The following is a 21,294-nucleotide window of genomic DNA, read 5'->3' as shown; positions in this document are numbered from 1 at the left end:
CTCCATTGTGCTGAGAAATTCTGCTTTCCTCTTGTTTCTACTCCCAAACTGGCATACGTAAAACCAGTTCAGAGCTCAGCTAAATAAATGGCCTCCTGTTAACAGGATACAGGATTCAGGCTTCACAAAAGGCAGTTTATTATTATTATTATTATTACTTGACCATATCCTTGGGGTCCCACCCTCCTGGCCCAAGCTGCTTATCAAAATATTTCTTTCCAAGAAATAAAGTGCTTCCCCAGGAGGCACTCTGATGAATAAAATTTTCTTCACCCTTTAGCTGGTTGTTTCAAATGACTGTTGTGAACTTTGACATGACCTTCAACACAAAATCTAGCCCCTCATTGTGGACCTTTGTCGTAAATGTTCATGAAATTCTGATTTGATTTCAGTGTAAGGATTTTGATACACAAAATGTATTGTGAGAATTGAAACAACTCATGCGACTACACATCAGATTAAAGCTAACAAATGTGCTGTTTTTTTCCTGTTTCTCGAAACAATGTAGAGTGTTGTGAAGCTGGCCTAGTTTTTCTCACTGTTCTTTGTCAGTGTTTGACTAAGCAGAGGTTGTGTCAAAGGGGATGTGGGGACAAAAGAGGAACCGTGTGTGTGTGTGTGTGTGTGTTAGTTTGAGGAAAGGAGGTGGGACCTGCTACCTCCATGGCTCTCAAGACTCAGAACATTGGGAAACCTCTTCCTGGACATACAGTTTATGTAACATTAAAACAAAATGTTCACAAGTTAGAATTCAACTGAAGAGTTCAGAAACTGACCTGATCTGGGTTCAGAGAACTGGCCGGAAGGACTACGATTCCCACCTGACACCTGTCCCAGTTCCATCATTGGTGGTCCTGCCATCCCTCCTTTCCCTGTTGTGGCTCTCAATCAGTGAGTATGTGATATTAAAGTAAAGGTGAGACTCTGCCCCCCTCACTTATGAGAATGGAAACCGGTATAATTTCTTGTGCCTGTTACACGACACTGAGGTGGGGCATATTGTCCTTACATTTGACGGCAAGCAGAGCTATCTTACCTACTTGCTCCAGGAAATAAATACTTGCTCCTGGAAGGTTAGACTGTGAACCATTCGAAAGAGCTTACTTATCAAGACCATCAGCTTGCTCTGGCTTCACCGTGCCCACCAATACAAAGCTACCGTGTCATAAACCCTGCCCAGTGCCAACCAGTAACTCAGCTTTGAAGCCCTTGACATCACCTCAGCAAGCCCTAAAACCCCATGAGCATCCTCCCTTGACTTCCCCCTTCAGAGACGCTATGAAAACCTTTAAAAAAAGGGCCCCCTTTCTGTAACAGAGGTAATAAACTTGGCTTTGCTTGGCCAACAGGTTTCTCTGGTGGTTTGAAGAGCCAAGAGTTGACATGTACTTCTTAAGAAAAATGGGGAAGAAAAATGAAATAAATGACTCTCAGAATGGAAATAATTGGTTATTTAAAGTCTAGAAACGGGAATGTAAAATGGTGCAGCCATAAAAATCAAATTGTGGTTCCTTAAAAAGGAACTTTAAACTTAGAGTTACCATATGATCCAGAAATTCCACCCCTAGATGTAGACCCAAAGAAACTGAAAGGGACTCAAACAGATATGTGTATACCTATGCTCATAGCAGGGTTTGTCACAATAGCCAAAGGGTGGAATTAACTCAAGTGTTCATTGATGGACGAATGAATTAAGAAAATGTGCTATATGCATACAGTGGAATTTTATTCAGTCGTAAAAAGGAATGAAATACTGATACCTGCTACAACACGGATGAACCTTGACGACACACAAGGGCCAACACTGTGATTCCACTTACATGAAGTATCTGGAACAGGCAAATTCATAGAGACCACAGGTAGATTAGAGGTTATCAGGAGCTGAGGGGAGAGGGAAGGAGGAGTCATTGTCTAATGCGTGTAGAGTTTCTTTTTGGGGTAATAAAAAGTTTGGGAAATAGATAGTGGTGATGGTTGCACAACATTGTGAATGTAATGAATACCACTGAACTGTACGCTTAAAAGTGGTTTCAGTGGTAAATTTTGTGTTATGTATATTTCACCTTCTATCTCCCCTATACACCTGCTACCCTCACTTCTACATGACAGCATTTAGGGAAAGGAGAACACAGATCTTCTGAATTCAGATGCTTTCAGAAGACTAGGTAGGTGACATAAGCAAGTGAAACCAGCCAAGTGTTTAGATTAGGTAGTAGGGATTGCGATAAACTGGAAATGTGCTCTTTCTAAGAGGCATGCCAATGGTTCATCATCCCAACAGCTGTTGCCATACAGAAATGTGGGCTCAGACTTACCAGATTTCCTCATTTTTCAAGAGACACTGGAAATCAGGATTTATATGGGGAAGTTTCCATTGAAAATCTTTGTGCCATTTAGAACTGGTTAGTGGGCAGAGTTAGATGGAAGCCTCCTGCTTGCTATTCCTGATCTTCTGCCTACTGACCTGACCCTGAGCTTGCAGTTCGTACTGTCCCCACGTTAGATGCTTGTCCGAGTCAGGAAAGTGTATTTTTCTGAATCTGATGCATCACCAGCATAAAGGTTACCCAAAAGATTGACAGGTAGCTTCTTATATTTTTTTAAGACCCTTCATTCTTATTTTCACTTAGGCTTTGTTGATAAAATTGTCGAGCAAGGTCTTGTTCATTCCACCCTCTTGTCCAACTAGGAATCCACAACTGTGTCACAAGTGAAGTGTGTCATGTAGCCCACGGGAGAGGCCAGTGGGAAGGAAAACCAAAAAGGGGAACATGGCAAGAGGGGTGGAGGGAGAGAAAGAAGAGAGAACGGAAAGGAGGGATGGAAAAAAGACAGAGAAAGAAACAAAAGAATCCAGAGAATTAACACAAAACTTCACTACGTGGTTGGTTACTCCCAGATAAAGCCTTCTCACATGTGTGGTCTCAGTTTTTAACAGACGTTTGGGAATTAGAACTTATTGAAATAGGGAAGAATTACTTTAACCTTTATATTCTAGTGCTTTTGCTACAGGATGATCACTAAAGGGACGTTGTCTGTAAGCTTAAATTATACATAATGGCCCATCTCTGGGAACCCTGCCTCCCAGATAATAAGCCTGCAGCTAAAATACCTTTGTTTAGCTCACAGGAAACATCCTGACCAGCCCACCTGTGAACGGCTGCAGGCGGGAAGAAATTAACACATCCCCTCCGGATGTCCGGAACCAGGACTTGACCCCCTCCCCTTTTAGTATAAAAGAAGCCTGAATTTTAACTCTGGGAAGATGGCTCTTTGGGACACTACTCCACTAGCCTCTTGGTCAGTTGGCTTTCTGAATAAAGTCACTATTCCTTGCCCCAACAACTCATCTTGCGATTGATCAGCCTGTCGGACCGCCAGCAGTACAAGCCTGCGCTCGGTGACATTATTATCTTCAGTCTGCAGACAGAGAAGGAGAAGCTTCAAGAGGTTCCCTTTATGGTCCAGGCCTTAGTGGGTGAGCAGTGGAGACTACTGCTCCATGTACTTTCTGCCACTCCCCCTGGTGTGTGTCTAAGAGCAGCAGAGAAAGGAAGTCTGAGTGTGAGGAGGGAGAAGAGGAAGCAGCATGTTTGGCTGGCAGGTGGCAGAGGGCCACCAGCCACTGCTTTCAGAGTCTAACTGGCAAAGGGATCTTGAATTTCTTCCTGTATTATAATTCTCAGCCCCTATAAATACTCTTCCAAGAGCTCAGCTTCCCTATGAGGAAGCTAATACACAAACCTTGAGTAAATCCCTTAGCTTCTCTGAGCCCAGAGATTTCTGTCCATGCTAAAGGTAGGCATGCTTTAATGGTCAACTGCGCAAGGGTTAAAGAGAACATCAGCGATCCCTGGAGGAAAGATCTGCAAGTGTTGTTACAAGTTGACGGAGAAATCCTGGACTGGGTCACACTGTGAGTTAAACAAATGAAGCAAACAGCTGTGGAAAGAGGATACTAAACTGAAATCCACAACTTTTCTCATGTTCACAGCTTTGTTTCACGTTGTTTTTAGTGTGTGGAAGCTTGGCATTACTGTTATAACCTTCTAACTTCTTAGGCCAAAGAGATGGTAAATGCAGAAGAACCTCAGCCAGAAAGGGGAGTAGACATTCCCCTAAATTCTCTGTCCCCTGATGATCTGACCTACTTTTTTTCCCATGCCAGCATGTCACAGCAACTCATGTTGCAAAGGCAGCTGCGAATTCCATACTGTCTGGTTATTTCAAGTTTAGCCAACAGCTGACTCATTCCCCAGCTGCTTCATTGCTGGCAGTTGGAGGAACATTTGAAACAGGTGGTTTGACTGACCGATGGACCCACTTTGAGAAGCAGCCTTCCAGGATTAAAGGAAGTGATGTGATAAGAAGGAGGAGGAAGTTATATAAAAAATAATAATAAAGGGAACAATTCAAGTCACTTCTCCATGGTTATCTGGGAGAGTTCCATAAAAAGGTGTGGGTCGTGTTTTCCACTAGAAGATCTATTATTTGTGCCTTATTGATTGAGAAAAGAAATGCTTTCCTGGGCATGGTCTGGGAGAAGGGTATTGTATTAAGAATAAATAAAAAACTAAAACATGTCATATAAAAAAGTAACAGATGTTCCTGGAAATAAACCATTTAAGTGCCTTCAGAACTTAGCAAAATGGGAGATGGGAAACACGTCTGGGGAGAAAAATGGATCACTAGCAAAATTATTTTTTAAAAGAGAGGAAGAATCTTTGGCACTGGGAGGAAACCTGGTAGTTGGGGAAAAGGCCCAATGTCTATATTTTGAGGGCATGGGCAGTGGAAATGCCTGCTTCTATTACACAAATTCTTTTTATATAAAAGTAGGACATTCCTTCAGCTCAGTGATACAGGATTAGGGTATTACTTCTACGTTCAGCAAATTCAGAGCGAGAGGAAATCAACTGAGGTGATCAGGAAGGGATAGAAATGTCAGATAGATGTTAAGTCTGGGAGCAAATATCACACTCTTTCTTAGAACGTTCCTTGAAGAAGTGCTCCACCAAAATGAAGGCATAAAAAAAAGAAAGCATGGAATCCAAAACAGAGTGGGTCCAAGAAAAGTCGCGAAGGGCTTTAGAAAGAGGGCTGTGCATCTGGCCGCTTAGTCCTGGTGGGAGCAGAGGGATGGGGTGGCTGCCGTGGAGGGAGGGGCTTCGGGGGAAAGGGGAGGGAGTCCTCAACAGAATATCTTATTGGTGAAAAAGCTGGCGCGGGGGGGGGGGGGCAGGGGGAATTGTGATTGTGATGAAGGCAAACAGTGCAGGAAAAACAAAAAGGAAGAACAAAATAGAGGCCATTAGAAACTCCAGGGAAGAGTTTAAATGTGATTAAAAGGAAAATATAATCAGAGCAATACACTGACCCTGCAGGGAACAATTTTGACACAGATATCACCATTATTTTCACTCAGGTTTTTTTTCGGGGTGGGGGGCATGGGAGTAACTAGGTTTATTTTCTTAGTTTTAGAGGCTGTACTGGGGATTGAACCCAGGACCTTGTACATGTTAAGCATGCACTCTACCACTTGAGCTATACCTCCTCTGCCCAGACATCATCATTTAAACTGTACTGACTTCCAACTTTTAGTACCAACCTATAGGCAATGAAGAAAAACTAAATTATAGTTACAAGAGAAAATGTAAATATTATTGACCTTGACAATGTCAAAGGGAAATGATAGAAGAATATTAGAAGGTGAAGGAGGAGGGCGGCTGAAGGAACGGTTAGGGGTGTTAATATCTTCTTTTGATAATTAGGGACTGTAGTTGAGCAAGAAATGATGGTGCTTCTCTATTATTCAAGCCATAAATATACTTTGTGGAGAGATCATAAATAGTTATATCATCTTATATATTGAGAGAATGAGGAAATGGAGAATAAAAGGATCAGAGCCCAACAGATAGTGACCAAAACTGATCAGTCAAAACTGCAGAGTCCTACTGCTTAGCAGTTTTAGAGATGGCTACCGGAAGAGATGACCAAGACAGGAAAAAGTGTTTGCCACCTGATGGATGCTAAAACTGGTAAGGATTTTGGAAATGATTTAATAATGACTTCAGTCCTTTCATTGTTCACAGGAAGAAACTGATGTTCAGAGGTTCAAGTGACTCAGCCAAATTTCCACAGTTTACTAGTCACAGAGCTGGGATTACAGTCCAGGTGCCCTAACTCCGGGTTCAGTCAGAAGCATTCATTTAAAAATAATTGATATGTTAATAGAAGATTGTGTAGTTACCAGATCAAAGACCTAAAGTTCCCTCTGAAACACTACATTGATTCTTTGTTCTGCCTCCACGTATTAACAGTAATGAAACAGCATTTTGTTTGGTGATTTTTTTCGTTTATTCAGATTCTCTATGAAACAAAACATTGCTTCTCAATTGGTTTATCAGTTAACAATAATGATTGATTTTGTTTCATTCATTCAGCACAACGCTAGGCCCCACTAGGAACAGAAACATCATTCAGATATAGCCCCTGACCTCAAAGAGTTAAACATTCAGAGGAGAAGATAAGACACATTCACAAATAATGAGGACATTGGGGAGATCTTGAGAACTCCATCAGATGTCACCACGTGTCAGAAAGTTCCAGAGCAGCAAGGTCCTGTCTCCTTGGGAGAAAGGAAAGCAGGGAAATATATTCAGACTTTACAAAGCTTTGGAGAAATAACTTCTGGAGTTCATGAAAATCATTCACGTCGTTTGGCAACAAAAAACACATAAACTGCAAGGAGAAGTCAGCAATTTCCTTCTAAGTACACAAACTGTCTTTAACCACAGAACACATTTTTTTAATTGGCTGCTGAAACTTTTAGAGTGCTTAAGCAATACTCTGGGTAAGTGTCTATACTTGTACCCAAATTGACTTCAGTTGTGTCTACACTTAGAATAAGATTAATGCAATTTTAAAAATTCAGTTCTTTTTAAACGTTAGCCTTTATATTTTAAGTTGCCCACTAAAACTGGGTAAAAGCCTTTCAAATGACAGCATTACCTGTGTTTAATGAGACTTGATGGTTTGAAATGGAATGAATTCCTATTTAAAAAAAAATCCTCAGGCTTATCAGTTTGTAAGTTAGATGTAGTAGAATTCACACTTTTTAGGTGTTTAGTTTTCACAAATGGGATGCTTTTATTGTGATTTTTAGAGTTAGCCACTAGCACAGTGAAGAGCTATAGAACTGAATGGCAATAAGCAGGATAGGAATCACTGATAACATAGAGCAAACATTCCCACCTGTACCGTGTGCTCAGGCAGAGGGGTGTGTCCTTAATATGAATAATCTCAGCTGCTTCTCCCATCCCTATAGAAAATGTTCCTTTATAATCTCTACAGATGAGAAAACTGAAGCTTGGAGAAGTTGTTTTCTTTCTGTTTTTTTAATTGAAGTGTATTTGATTTACAATGTTGTGCTAATTTCTGGTGTACAGCATAGTGATTCAGTTATGCTTATATATACACATTCTTTTTCGTATTCTTTTTTATTGTGGGCTACTATAAAATATTGGATATAGTTCCTTGTGCTATATCGTAGGACCTTGTTGTTTACCTATTTTATATACAGTAGTTTGTATCTGCTAATCCCTAACTCCTAATTTATCCCTCCCCTATCTGGCTTCCCCTTTGGTAACCATGTTTGTTTTCTAAGTCTGTGAGTCTCTGTTTTGTAAGTAAGTTCATTTGTATCATTTTTTCAGATTTCACATATAAATGATACCATATATTTGTCTTTCTCTTTCTGACTTACTTCAATTAGTGTGACAATCTTTAGGTCCATCTATGAGGCCACAAATGGTATTATTTCATTCTTTTGTAAAGTTAAATTTTTTGACCAAAGTCACATACCCAGGAGGTGGCAGGCTCCCAAGCAGGGAGAATTTCCTGCCTCTGTCACTAAGTAGTTTTGAGATTTGGGGAAATTCATTTGGCCTGTTAGGGCTTCGTTTCTCTCATTTGCATAAAGAGAAGGTCCTAGTAGCTTTCTGGTCCCCAGGCGTCCTTGATTCCCTGTCAGAGCCCCACCATCTTGGCTCCCAAGTGGAAATAAAACGTCTGATCAGCAGCAGCCGCAGGGTTGAGAGTCTCAGACAAACAGCTCCAGAAGTTGAAGAAGCAAGGAAGAAGCGCCATGCACGCTTGGACAGAGCCCAGCCTGCACCCGCGGGAATGGTCCCCGCTCCCTCGCCATCAGCAGCTGGCGCGTGGGCGAGTACAATGCCATCTCGCCGAGTTCAGGAGGTCAGAGAAACACATGTGAGGAAGTACATTCGGCCTCAGTCCAGCAGAACAATGTGGCCACTGTCTTCTGTCCTGGCTTCTCTGGCCTCATCACATCTTCACAGACCACGAATAAAGGGACTGGAGTTGGCCGAGTCACCCTCATTCTCCCAGCTTTCAGTTCTGCGGTTGCCAAGCCACCCTCCACCACATCACCCATTCGCTGCCTCCTCCCACCACCCTCTCAGCAATGAAGGTTCCTTATTGTCCCGTCGCCTCCCAGGGAATTGGGAACGTGAGACTGGAGAGCTGAGGATCACAAGGACGCCTCTTCTCCCCACAGCAGTCAAGTGAGTCTGGAGACCCACTTCCAAATTCTGACTGCCATCAAATGGCTGTGAATTGGGGCACTCCATTATTCATTATCTTTCTTTTTTTAAAATTGGGACTGAAGTCAAGAAGTAAACGGCATGTCCCGAATAATAATTGGGATGTTGAAGGACCTGTGGAGGATACTGCTTCTTTCTGACCATCCAACACCCTGTCTCCACTATGCTTCAGATTTAGAGCAGCTTTTATCCATGGAGAATAGCGCAGTATCATATTATGCACCAACCTAATGGGTTTTTTCTTTCCTTTTTGCAAATTTCCACCTTGCTTTTCCAGGGAACTTCAGATTGACAGAGTCTTCTTTTAGGTCTTTACATACATAGTGGGTACTCAGCAAATGCTTGCTGATTGTCTATCATGGGAATCGACAGATAAAGATGAAAATGACCCAGCCCCAGAGTGGTTAATTTTAAAAACCTCATTTTATAGGATAAAGTTCCTTTCTTAGTGGCAGAATGTCTGTTTTTTTTTTTTTCGATCCCCAAATATCTAACTTATCCAGGGACTCAGTTTCTACCTTTGGAAGAGAAAATTAATAATAACTTCAAAAGGCTCCTGCAAAGACCAAGAGAGATAATGCACTTTAATAAAGGCCACGTGTGAGTCCCAAAGTAGGGCTTCCTGGCGCATTTTACCTGATGGCTCTCAGGGTAAAGGATGGTATTTGTACCGTGCACTGGGGATAAACTGACAAGGCAGCACAAAGGGTGTTCTCACTGCCCCAGGGCTCCAGTAACCCTAAAGACTCCTGCTACTGCAGTTCCCTCTCAGCAACCCCCAGGGATGAGAAGATCAGTAATTCATCACACCTGCAGTGTCTGTGGCTCAAGGCACGCCTCTTGAAAAGCTATTCTGAACTTTCAAACAAATGCGCAAATGGAATGGAATAGTCAGATTGATGTGAGTCAATCACTTTACCCTCCTTCACTCATTGGTTACAGGGGACTAATCAGCAAGATTATAATAGTATTTATAAAAGTAATACAATGACATATTGGGGCCAGTGGTGAAAGTAGACGTGCTTTTGGTCACGAAACACAGAACGCCAGTCACCTCAGCTTTTTTGTTCTTGCCTAACAGGGAGACTTGAGTTAGACAGCTACGGTATTGGTTTGGGATTTGTTGATGCCAGGTGTTGGACTGGTGTCTCTGGAAATTCCTTTGACCTTGCCCATGTGGTGGAAAGATGGCCACGGGGAACGCCAAAATGGCATGATCACCCCGTTCAAAGCCAGCCTGCAGCATCTCGCTCCCAGTGCCCCCACTCCACACCAGGAAAGGCAAAGGTTCCCACAGGCCCCTGAGCAAGCTCCCTTATACTCTACTGGCCAGAACTGGGACACACGGGCACTCTTTGCTGAGAGCAAGACTGAGAAAAAGGTGTCTGACCTATTGGATGCCAGTCAGGGAGAAGTGGTTTGGAGAAGCCAGTTTGTAGTGTCTGGCTTGTTGCTCTGCAAAGCATTTCTGGTTACAACTGAAAAGGAAAAGCAAGTCTTTATTTCCCAATATTACTCAAACAAACTGACTTCCTATTATTAAAATATATAGACAAAATTGAAAAAAAATAAAAACAGAGAATCTGTAATTTCTACAACATCTGCCAACCCTGTTGATATTTGGCAGCTTGGTCCATAATTTCACTCAGATTTCTGAAAATAGAAATTCTCACTTTCCCTCCTGAAAATTCCAGGATTCTTTCAAATGCCTTCCTGTCTTAAGCCCAAGAGCTCTGTTGTAAACTGCTTCTTCTCTCTGATCCATCTGTGCTGCTCTTCTTACTAATTACTTCACAGAGAGACTGCCGGTGCATCGATTTCTCAGTATCTTCTTGAGAAGTTAACTCTTTCATTATTAACTTTTTCATTATTATCATATAAAACAATACTAAAACTAATAAAAATGTTAAAACACATTTTAATGTTATAAACATGGTTTCTTAAGTCAAATAAATATTGGCTTGGTATAAAAAACAGCAACCTCCTGCCTCACCTTCAACACCCTCAAGTCCCGCTTCCAGTCAATAATTTTCAACTCATTTAGCTTTCCTTTATTCATTCGTATCTGTATTCTAAATTACTGCTTAAATTGCTATTTCTTGATTTTTTAAAAAATTTTGGACGTCAGCTGTTGGCTTCTTCTATGCAATAGGAGGATTTAGCTCCCTTATACATTCCTGAACCTCCCCCCATCATCCCTGTATAGCTATGTCACTTTCTTTTTTCTTACTGCTCTATTTTTTACATAGCATTCTGTTCTTGTTTTATTGTTGCAGATTTTTCTCTTATCTAACTAAAGATATAAATTACCATAAATTTCCTCCCACTGTCTTCATCCTTCCCACGTTTCTCATTCATTATATTTGCACCTGTTGAAGATTTTCTTGAAATGTCTGGCCATGACTACCACTGTGTCAGCTCTGTGTAAATAGAGTTTCTTCATTGGTTGACCTCATTCTATTGTGGCACATGGGGACCCACAAAGATTGGAATCTATAGGTCTTCTCTCTTGGGTTGGTTGACTTCCCCAAAGAGGAATTCTCCACTCTCCTGGTAGGGTAACAGAAGACTGGCTGCCCAGAATTATGGAAATCTAGTGTAGGAAGAGGGTTGTTGGGATTGCCATTTGTTATAAAGATTTCACTCAGTCTGCTTTAAAGGCACCTCACCACTCCATCCTCCCCCATTGAGCTTGGTGTCCCAGTGTTTATTTCCAAGAGCAAAGATCCTGTGCTCCATTCAGTTAGGAGACAGAGAAGCTGCAGGAGCTAGGGCAGGGAATCTGGGAGTCTGCTCCTTTAAGAGCCTTTCTTTGTTTTTGGTCCCCTCCACACCCAACTTTCAATAGCTGCTGCCTTCCATGGCTCTGACTTTCCAAGATTCTTCAATGAGAATCAGTTTGCTTCTAACTGGACTTTCCCCCTCCACTCTCTCTGGCATTAAGTTTCTGTTTTTTTCTGTTCTGATGAGTCAGTTACCACTTGTCCATCTGTTTTCCATTTTGCAAAATAGTGTTGACATCACTTTCCCCTCTTACTCTTTCCCTGTTCTCTGACTTTTTGACTAATTTTTTTTTTACCAGTTTATTTCTTTATCCTCATTTCAGGGAAGATTCATGAAGGAATAGAGATTAATGGAAGCATACAATTTATCATGTTTAACCGAAAGTAAAAATGTTTCATTTTAGGTGTCTAATACTATCTGGACAGAAGCCCACTGAGCTATTTATGTCTATATGTAAGTGTGTGTATATAGAAACAAGAAAACAAATACATTTATAGCTTAGATGAGAGAAGAACTATATTTCCCTTGTAGCCTGCTGTGCCAATATAATGCGTACACTTCTGAGCCTTGGCGTTAACATACAACCGTGCGCTTCTCTGCTGTCTCTCTGTTTTTCCCGTGGTCTAGAATGTGAGTGTGGCAGCAGCTAGCTTCAACTACACAGACAAGGGCAACACCCTAGATGATGGTGGCACAAAAAATGGAAGGAATTTGGGTCTTTTATTGAACACACCCAGCATCCTGGACCGTTCACCTCCAGACTATTATGTGAGAAAGAAATTAATTTCTTACTTAGGCCTCCATAGTTTGGGGTCTCTGCTATGACAGCTCAGCCTGTACCCTAATGAAATTCCATTGACTGGTTAACAAGGCAAGTCTACGGATGAGCTGTATTATCTATTGCCTGGGGTCACTTAAAAGTATACAGAATCTTGGACACCACTCGCAGATTCTGATTCAGTAAGTCTGAGGTAAGGGGCAGAAATCCTTTTTTTTTTTTAACTACCTAGATGTTTCTGATACATTGCCAAGATTGTGAACCATTGACCTTATCCCATTAACTCTAAAATATTTTCTTTACCTTCCCATGGTTTTCCTATTCCTCATTCATTTTCTTTGAATCTCCTTATTGTCTTTTGATTTCTTTGTTAAAATTAATTTTAAAAAAAATTTTTTAATTGAAGTATAGTTGATTTACAATGTGTTAATTTCTTGTGTATAGCATAGTGATATATATCATATGTATATGTGTATATATGCATATATATATATTCCTTTTCATATTCTTTTTCATTATAGGCCATTACAAGGTATTGAGTTTAGTTCCCTGTGCTCTACAGACAGTATGGGTCCTAAGGTGGTAAAACGGAGAGTTGACGCCTTGCTCCTTCCTGCCTTCAACATAGATGTGATAACTGTTGCAGAAGAGTGTGTTACAGCTCAGTGTTACAGCTCAGTTGTAACAGCAACCTGGATCCGGGCAAGAGACCAAGCAGCACTTGGAGAGTTGGAGAACTCACATTTATTATGCCAGCTGGCCCAGAGGAGTTAACACTCCAAGCTCTGGACCCCATCTGTAGGTTTACACAGGCTTCTATAGGCTGCCAGTTTACATTTTGCAACATCGTATGCAAATACAGTATAACAAAAGTTGACTAATTAGGAACAAGCTTTGCAGAAATAGACCAATCAGGAGTGAGAGAAACGGATCAATCAGGAGTGAAAGCAGTAACCAATCAGGAGTGAGGGAAATAACCAATCAGGAGTGAGCTCCATGCAAATGAAGCATTACAAATGGACCCATCAGGAGTTAGCTTAGGGAACCAATAGAATTTTAGGGGTAAGTTCCACTTTCCTAGAAGTAAACCGTTTCAGAGGCAAAAAGTGAGATAAAGCCTCTGGGCCAGGGAACCGGATGGTGTTGGCAGGAGAGTAATGGCCCTGCCTGGGGGTTCCGCCAGTCTTTTTTTATGGGGCTTCCCGCCTCAAAACAAGCATGAGGCTGACTGCATTTCCATTTGATATATTGCTTGTTTTTGGCCAAAGATCTAATGCTTTCTTGGGCATCTGGCACTGGAGATGATTTGAAGCAGTCTATAGTTTTTCTAAACCTAATCTCCACAATGGTCACTGGGGAAAGACAGATGCTTCCCATGGGAAACTTTGTTTCTCTAGGAATTTGATTGTGGTCACGTAACCCCAGGCTCCAACTGAGGGGAGTTCAACTTTAGCCCAAGTTAAATCTGCCAAGGTATTTGGAGTGGAAGGATATAAAAAGTTTAAAAAGCTGTGTTCCAGGATTAAATGTGCTCATTTAACTGTGCCAAAGATGTAAAAGCATCAGTGTCTTCGTTCTTGCTACTCAGTGGATCTTCCGTAAAGGAGAGAGGGTTTTATTATTTTAAGTAAATACTCAGCTGGAATTTAATATTCTTATATGCAATTCTCCTTTTTATGAAGTTTTATAAGTGACAGTTTAGATAATGAAATCTCTAGCAGAGCCATTCCACCTATAGTCCTCTTGGGAGCAAGGTATAAATAAATACAGAAATCAGATTTACATAAAGTATATATTTATATTAAATAAAATAAATCCATTTTATAAATAAATAAACATTTAACAAGTACAAGGTGGAACAAAACAAAAATAAAAACTTACAATAAATGCTACATAAAGATTAAGGCATTTTTCTTATATTTCAGACCTCTAAGTATATGTTGAATTTCAAAAGTCCCAGACTCTTGGCACCCATTCCTTAAAAATATTCTAGAAATCTATTATAGGAGAAAATAATTTATCCTTGTAGAGGGGCAAATTGAAGTTCAAAAAAGATGATCACAGTCAGTCACAGAATAACTCTCTCCACAGGATGCAGGCTCAGGGAATATTCCCTGAGGTTAGTCTTAAGGCCAATTAGACAAAAGAGGCTATTAAGGAGAATTCATGACAGTGTCTCACTCAGGTGTATGTTGGCCTCCCAGAGCCTGAAGCCCGTCATGCACATTGAACTCCCAGTTTCACAGGCTACAGAGCTAAGCTGGAATTACTCGTTTTCCAAAACTTAGTTTAAAAGCTGCTCTTGGAAATATTAAAAAAAAAAAAAAAAGCCTCCCTGTTGTCCCTCCTAAAGTTAGAGGTTGCTGCTAGCTCTGCCTTCCTGCCTGCGGTGGCCTAACTTCCCACTTTTCTAGGGACCAAGGGAGGTTTCACTGCTAAAACCGGGAGAGTCCTGGGCAAACTGCGACAAGTTGATCACCTTATTCTGACTCTTCTGCTTGAGACTCCCCTTCATGCTCACCTAGGTCCTTCTCAGCCTTGCAAGCCCAAGTCAATTCCACTCTCTCCATGACTCCTCCCAGACTCCTCAGCCAGGAAATGCATCTGGGCATCTGCATCTCGGCAGTGAGGCCAGAGCTCCAGGCTGGTGCTGCTCTTGTGACATCTGCTTCCCTCTCTCTCTCCTATGCAATACTTTCTAACTATGGCCCCCTAGATGGCAGCACACGTGTCTTTGCCTTGGTTCTTTTCACGAGTCAGTTCTTGATCGAAATTGTCAAATTGATTGGGGAGATGTTCAGAAGGACTGAGCCCCGAACATCTTCCTCCACGCCACATCCAGACTTCTTGCATTTACTTGCAGAAACATACCTTGCAGCATGAGCTTCGACTCCCTCCAGGAAAGTCTTTGAAGCAGGAAATTCCAACTGAATCTAGTAACCACAAACAAAGCTGAAAGTAATTCTTCAGCGGATTCTTGCCAAGTAATTCTGGCAGAGAATAGCCCTGATGGAACTCAGTGAATTAGCAGAAAACACATTACATACCCTAGACAGAGGATCAGACTGAAGCCGCTGTGTCCCTACGTTTCATAAAAACTAGACCCCAGAGCCAAGAGAAATCACAGACAGGACGGAAGAGAAATTTCTCCTTTGAAATAATGGCCCTGGGGCAGTTTCTAAGCCTATCAAGATGTGGAAAGGGAAATAACATCTGCAATAGTCAGGCCAAAAGGATGTGGTAGCAGCTTCAGAGCAATTCAGAAGTGCAGAACCAATAGCTCCTTATGCAGAGGGATTTCTCTGGCTACAGGTGAGCACGAGGGCACACAGCTCTGCCAACGCTCTGCCATCTGAACACAGCAATTGTAGCCAAATGATCCTGATGGTTTGTTTCACAGAACTCCCAACAATAACCATGTAAATACATCCTACTAACGGTCACATTGCCTGTGCAGATTTAAACACCATCTTACTATTCTGTTTTCACTTGACTGTTTGAGCCTTGCGCTAGTTGCTAATATCATCTGTCAACTTGGCATAGAATTGGGGGAGGGACATATAGGCTTTCAGAATCAACTGTAACTTTCAGCTAAGATTTTCAATGGTCTAGATATCTACGTAAGATAGTAGATTCATGAATCAAGTAAGTAGCAAAGATCCTTATCATAGATAAGGTAGAGCTAAGAAAATGTGAACTGCTAATGCAGGAATCACTCCTTCACATTATCAGGACAGGGCCGAGAAGAGGACAGAACTTCCCTCACTGGGGCACCATTTCTGAGATAACATTTCACTCAGGCAGCACCGGATGTGCTCCTGCCATCTGTTACTGAAATGAAAGTCCTCCTCCAGGACAGGGACACACCATGGCATGGAACGTGAACAGTCCTTGAGTAGAGTCTCAAGATCTCCGCCTCCTCTCCAGGCAGTCTTCCTGCTTCCTTGCTAGCTCTTCCCTACTTCTGTGGTCCTTTGACCTGACCTCTGACAGACGTAAGCTTCTTGGGTTGCATCTTGCAATTCAACTTATCTCCTTTGCTTCCTCTTATTTTCCTTTTTCCTGGATTATGGGCAAAGTAGAAACCAACGTTTTGAAAAAGACTTGAATAACAGAAGTTAGAAAAGGGGAGGCATGTGGATGGATGTGTGATCAAGGTCTCCCCTGGTTGCGAAGGTCACGCCTTCCTCTGGAGGTACAGGGTTTTTAGGGGCAGACATGCCTGTGTCCTGGTTTGAAACAACATAGTGAGTTGCTTCCTCTGGAAATACCGTAATGTCACTATGCCGTATCTCCTGTGTTTACTTGTATTAATAATTGCACTAAGTTCAATCAACTATATATTATTCAAAATACTTAAATCAAATCCATCTTTAAAAAAATAGCTTTAAAAAAAGTGTAGCTAATTCCCAAATGAATCATACTTGCTTTTATTTCAAGTGATTTAAATTTCTTTTATTTGGGTATTATTTCAATAACAGTAATGAATATATATCTATATACCAATGTCTGTATTTATATCTAGATAATACGTAAGTGCTTCTGCAAATAAAATCATTTAATGTGACTTACATTCTATATGCATGAATTCAACGTTATTTTAAAGTTATGTGAATTTGAAATTACAAATTACGTGATACTGCTTACAGAGTCAACCAATCTAACATAGATCACAGATAGATTCCTTTATTTCAGCATCACATGTAAAAATGTCAATACCAGGTCAAACTAAAGATCAAACTTCTTTTGCATCTGGAATTTCCAGAGATGCTGTTGGCGAACCGGAGAAGGCAGGGAAGGAGATATCAAACAGTTTTTTCTTAAATTTGGAACACACAGCAATTGTATGGACATAGAAACATATACATATACACATGTGAGAAATAAAATGAATTTAACACAGTTTGGAAGAACGTCCTTTCCACAGCTAATCCTCTACGTAGTAATAGTAAAAAAATCAATTTTTAACTAAACAGGTATTATTCATATAACACTTTAAATGTTTAACTTAGACAACAAATATTAGTCAACTGAAGAAATTTTCTTATTCTGTCCTTTTTTATTGAAATATAGTCGGTTTACAATGTTGTGTTAATTTCTGGGGTACAGCATAGTGATTCCATTATACAAATATATATTTCTTTTCATAGTGTTTTTCATTACAGGCTATTACAAGGTATTGAATATAGTTCTCTATGCTATACAGTAGGACCTTGTTGTCTATTTTATAGCAGTTGGTATCTGCAAATCTTGAACTCATGATTTATCCCTTCCCACCCTTTTCCCCCCCAGTAACCATAAGTTTGTCTTCTATGACTGTGAGTATGTTTCTGTTTTGTAAATACATTCATTGCATCACTTTTTTAGATTCCACATATAAGCGATATCATATGGCATTTTTCTTTCTCTTTCGGATTTACTTCACTTAGTATGACAATCTCCAGGTCCATCCACGTTGCTGCAAATGGCATTATTTTATTCTTTTTGTGGTTGAGTAGTATTCCATTGTGTATGTGTGTGTGTGTGTGTGTGTGTGTGTATACACCACATCTTCTTTATGCAATAATCTGCCCATAGACATTTAGGTTGCTTCCACGTCTTGGCGATCGTAAATAGTACTGCTACAAAGATTGAGTGCATGTATCTTTTCAAATTAGAGTTTCCTCTGGATATATACCCAGGAGTGGGGTTGCTGGATCAAATGTTAAGTATATTTTTAGTTTTTTGAGGAAATACTGTTTTCCATAGCGGCTGCACCATTACTCTGTCATTTTAATGGTGGACACAACATTTTCCCATCTCTCTGACTTTAGAATAGAATCATAGCTAGGTGCACATATAAATAACCTTCACAATCATGTTCCCCTTCTCATTTAAGAGGTAAAGAATATGGGATCACTTACCCAGAGCCAGCAAGTTAGAGAAAGAGACGGCACATGCCCCAGGACTCCAGAGCCCCACACCCAGAGCATGGGCTCTGGTCAGAGGACCCGGAGTCATGCCCGAGCTCCATTACCACCATCAGGGTTGCCTGATCAAAGCTCTTATCCCCACTGAGCCCAGCATCCTATGGGTTAAAAATAGTATCAATCTATAGGGCTATTTTAAGAGCTAAATGCCACAATGTACATAAAATACTCAGCCCTGAATCTGGCACGTTGGAGGCGGTCAATAAATACTGACTGTTATCTTTACACGATAATATTTACTCAGTCTTAAGTCTTAAGCTTAAGTATTAATAAAATATTGGGGAAAATTAAAGTCAAACAGTATTTTACACAATAATAAAACAGCATGATCTTTACCCAATAAAATACTTTAAAAGAGTATTGAAAACACCTATCTTGATAACGAACATCAGAAATGCCAACAGGTCTCAGAAATCAAGGCATAAACTTTGTTGTCCAAAGTGCTGGCATCAAAGGGAGGCAATTTCATTTTTTACCCATGAAAAAAACAGAATTTGGTGTTTAACTTCTTCCATTATTTTGACAAGAGTATGATGGACTGGAGTTTATAAAACGTCTTCATTGAGACATAATTCACAAACCATAAAATCCATCCATCTGAAGTGTAGCGTTTAGGGGGTTTTTGTGTATTCACAGAGTTGTGCAACCATCACCACCATCTAACTCTGAAACATTTTCATCATCCAAAAAGAAACCCGGGAGCCACCAGCGGTGATTCAGCTGATTGGGAATTTGCACATTTTTTGACGGATTTTTTACTATTTCAGGACCTGGAGGTGTCACACTTTTTGCAACCACGTGAGACCACAGCAGTTTCCCAACTTGTTTCCTCTTACTGTCCTTGGCTCCTGCTTCATCCTGCACACCCACATTTCCCGTCAGCCCTGCCCTTGCTTTCTGTTCTGTGTTTGATCTCACCAAGTGGATTTCAAGGACTGACTCTTCAGGAGGAGAATTTGCAGAGCTCACCATTTCCTTGCAATTCCCTTGCTTGTCTTAACCTCAAGTCCAAGTTTTAATTCAGCCTTGTCAAAGCTGGGAAAAGGAAAAGCATTCCACACCTACACATTTGTAACTGGGGCATAAAGCACATTTATTGGTCAAAAGTTTACAAATTGAGAGGTTGGGTTTTTTTTTGGCATTTTAATGGAGGTTTTTTTTTGTGCAAATTTTATTTTTTAATGATGTCTAGTTCATTTACTATGTTATTTTCAGGTGTACAGCAAAGCAATTCGGTTGTACACATACACACATGTATATATTTTTTCAGATTATTTTCCGTTATAGCTTATTACACAAAATTGAATATAGAACAAACTGAGAGCTTTTAAGAAACCCACAGCAACCTGTACAATAAAGAAAATATAAAAATTCACCATCTCCTATAAAGAGTTTAACAGATAATTAACGTTATTCCCTAGTTTTGGATGATATAAAAGATACAGTTACAAAAGAGAAAGCCTATTAGATAAATTTCTCTGATTTTTTTAGTTGACATTTAAATTATTTCTTAGAAACACTATGACTAAAGGTCACCGTGATGCTGGAGAAATTTCAGTAGCAATTTGTGTTTTATATGCACCAAGAGAGTGACACAATCATTTGAACTCACTGCGCATCTTAGAGGAACACAATCAAGTCAAGGTGATACAGGAAACGGAAAAGTCATCAGATAAACCTGCATCTCCAACTAGATGCCATTCCTGTGGCAGAAAAAAGCCAAGCAGAGACCACAGAGGTAGAGCCAGAAGGGACCTTGGAGATCATTTGCTCCTAACTCTATCCACACGGACACCACTGAGCCCAGGGCACCCAGCCAGTTAAGGGAAGGTCAGAGGCGAAAGGATTATTTGAAAATGGGAGCCTGGGGAGTAGAAAAGAGTGGGACGGTTATTCTCAGGTTGTCTCAACATGACTGCACCCCCATAAAGGAAGGTTTGAAAAATAACCAGAAGGACCTCAGGCTCCAAGTTGGACTGGAAATGAAATAGGAGAGAATCATGCAATTCTTGGGAATACAAGAAAGGTCTGATTTATCCTTTTCCCAAGAAAGCCTAAGATCATTCTTAACCAGAATCTAAGAGCTATTAAAGAAAAAAAAAAAAAAAGGCAGCTGTGATGACCCAGCTGGATGAGGCTGGGGCCGGCTTGGACTTGGGGCTGGGGGCTGTCAACGAGGTGAGAGAAGATCTACTTGTACCGCTGTCTGAGTAGTGGGATTGCTCCGGCTCCACTAATGACCACAACACAACACAGCAGAGAGGGGAGATGTCTGCACTCCCCTCTGCAGGAGGCACCTGGCCCCACCCTGCTGCTGCGATGCAGAAGGCTCCCGTGGCTAAGCTGCTGCTGGAAACTTGGGCTTTACCCAGGACGGATCACCAAAATAACCCTTGCAAAGGGAAACATCAACAATGCAGTGTGCTGGTCTCAGGAAAGAAAAATACTCTCCATCCCAGTAAGACAGAGCTTGCTTCAGAGTCGTTAAATCTCTCGCCTTAAGTACCCTGTGTTTTGACACATCTGTTTTATAGGAGGATTCTTAGGTTTATGGATCTACAGTCATGGAAGAGTAGTACCTCCCGTTCAGTCCAGAACGTGGTCTCAGTTCTAGCCCGTATTAAACCTCACTGGGGTTCCACTGCTTCACTGGCAGAAGAAACAGCTGACAGATGGTGAAGTCCCTTCCAGCTCTAAAACTTGGCTTCTAATGGCACAGTCCATCAAACTTCCAGGTCAGAGCCGCGAGCTTTCACGGACAGACGGTGAAATTTCGCTCTCTTAGGGCCAGGATCGGAACACACGCAACACAGATTCTGCTACCGAGGAACTCATCATACCATACGTTATTTATGGATTAAGATAAACTTTCTTCTTCTCACGTAAGATATTAAGTGTCAGTTTCCTTGTTTTATTGTAGTTGCTAAGACATTACCATTGGGGCAAACTGGGTGAAGAGTACACCAGACCTCTTTGTACTTCTTTTTAAACTTACTGTGAATCTATAATTATTTCAAAATAAAACAATAATAAAAAAGATTAAAAAACCACTAAGCTGAAGATGTTTGGAAAGGATTAATTAAAATAAGTAAAATATAAGGCATTAGAGTAACCTCTTTGTTTTAAGTAGAAAGAATTG

The sequence above is a fragment of the Vicugna pacos genome, chromosome 5 (assembly GCF_048564905.1).
Source record: "Vicugna pacos chromosome 5, VicPac4, whole genome shotgun sequence".
Taxonomy (NCBI): Eukaryota; Metazoa; Chordata; class Mammalia; order Artiodactyla; family Camelidae; genus Vicugna; species Vicugna pacos.
Note: the sequence above shows the minus strand (reverse complement) of the source record.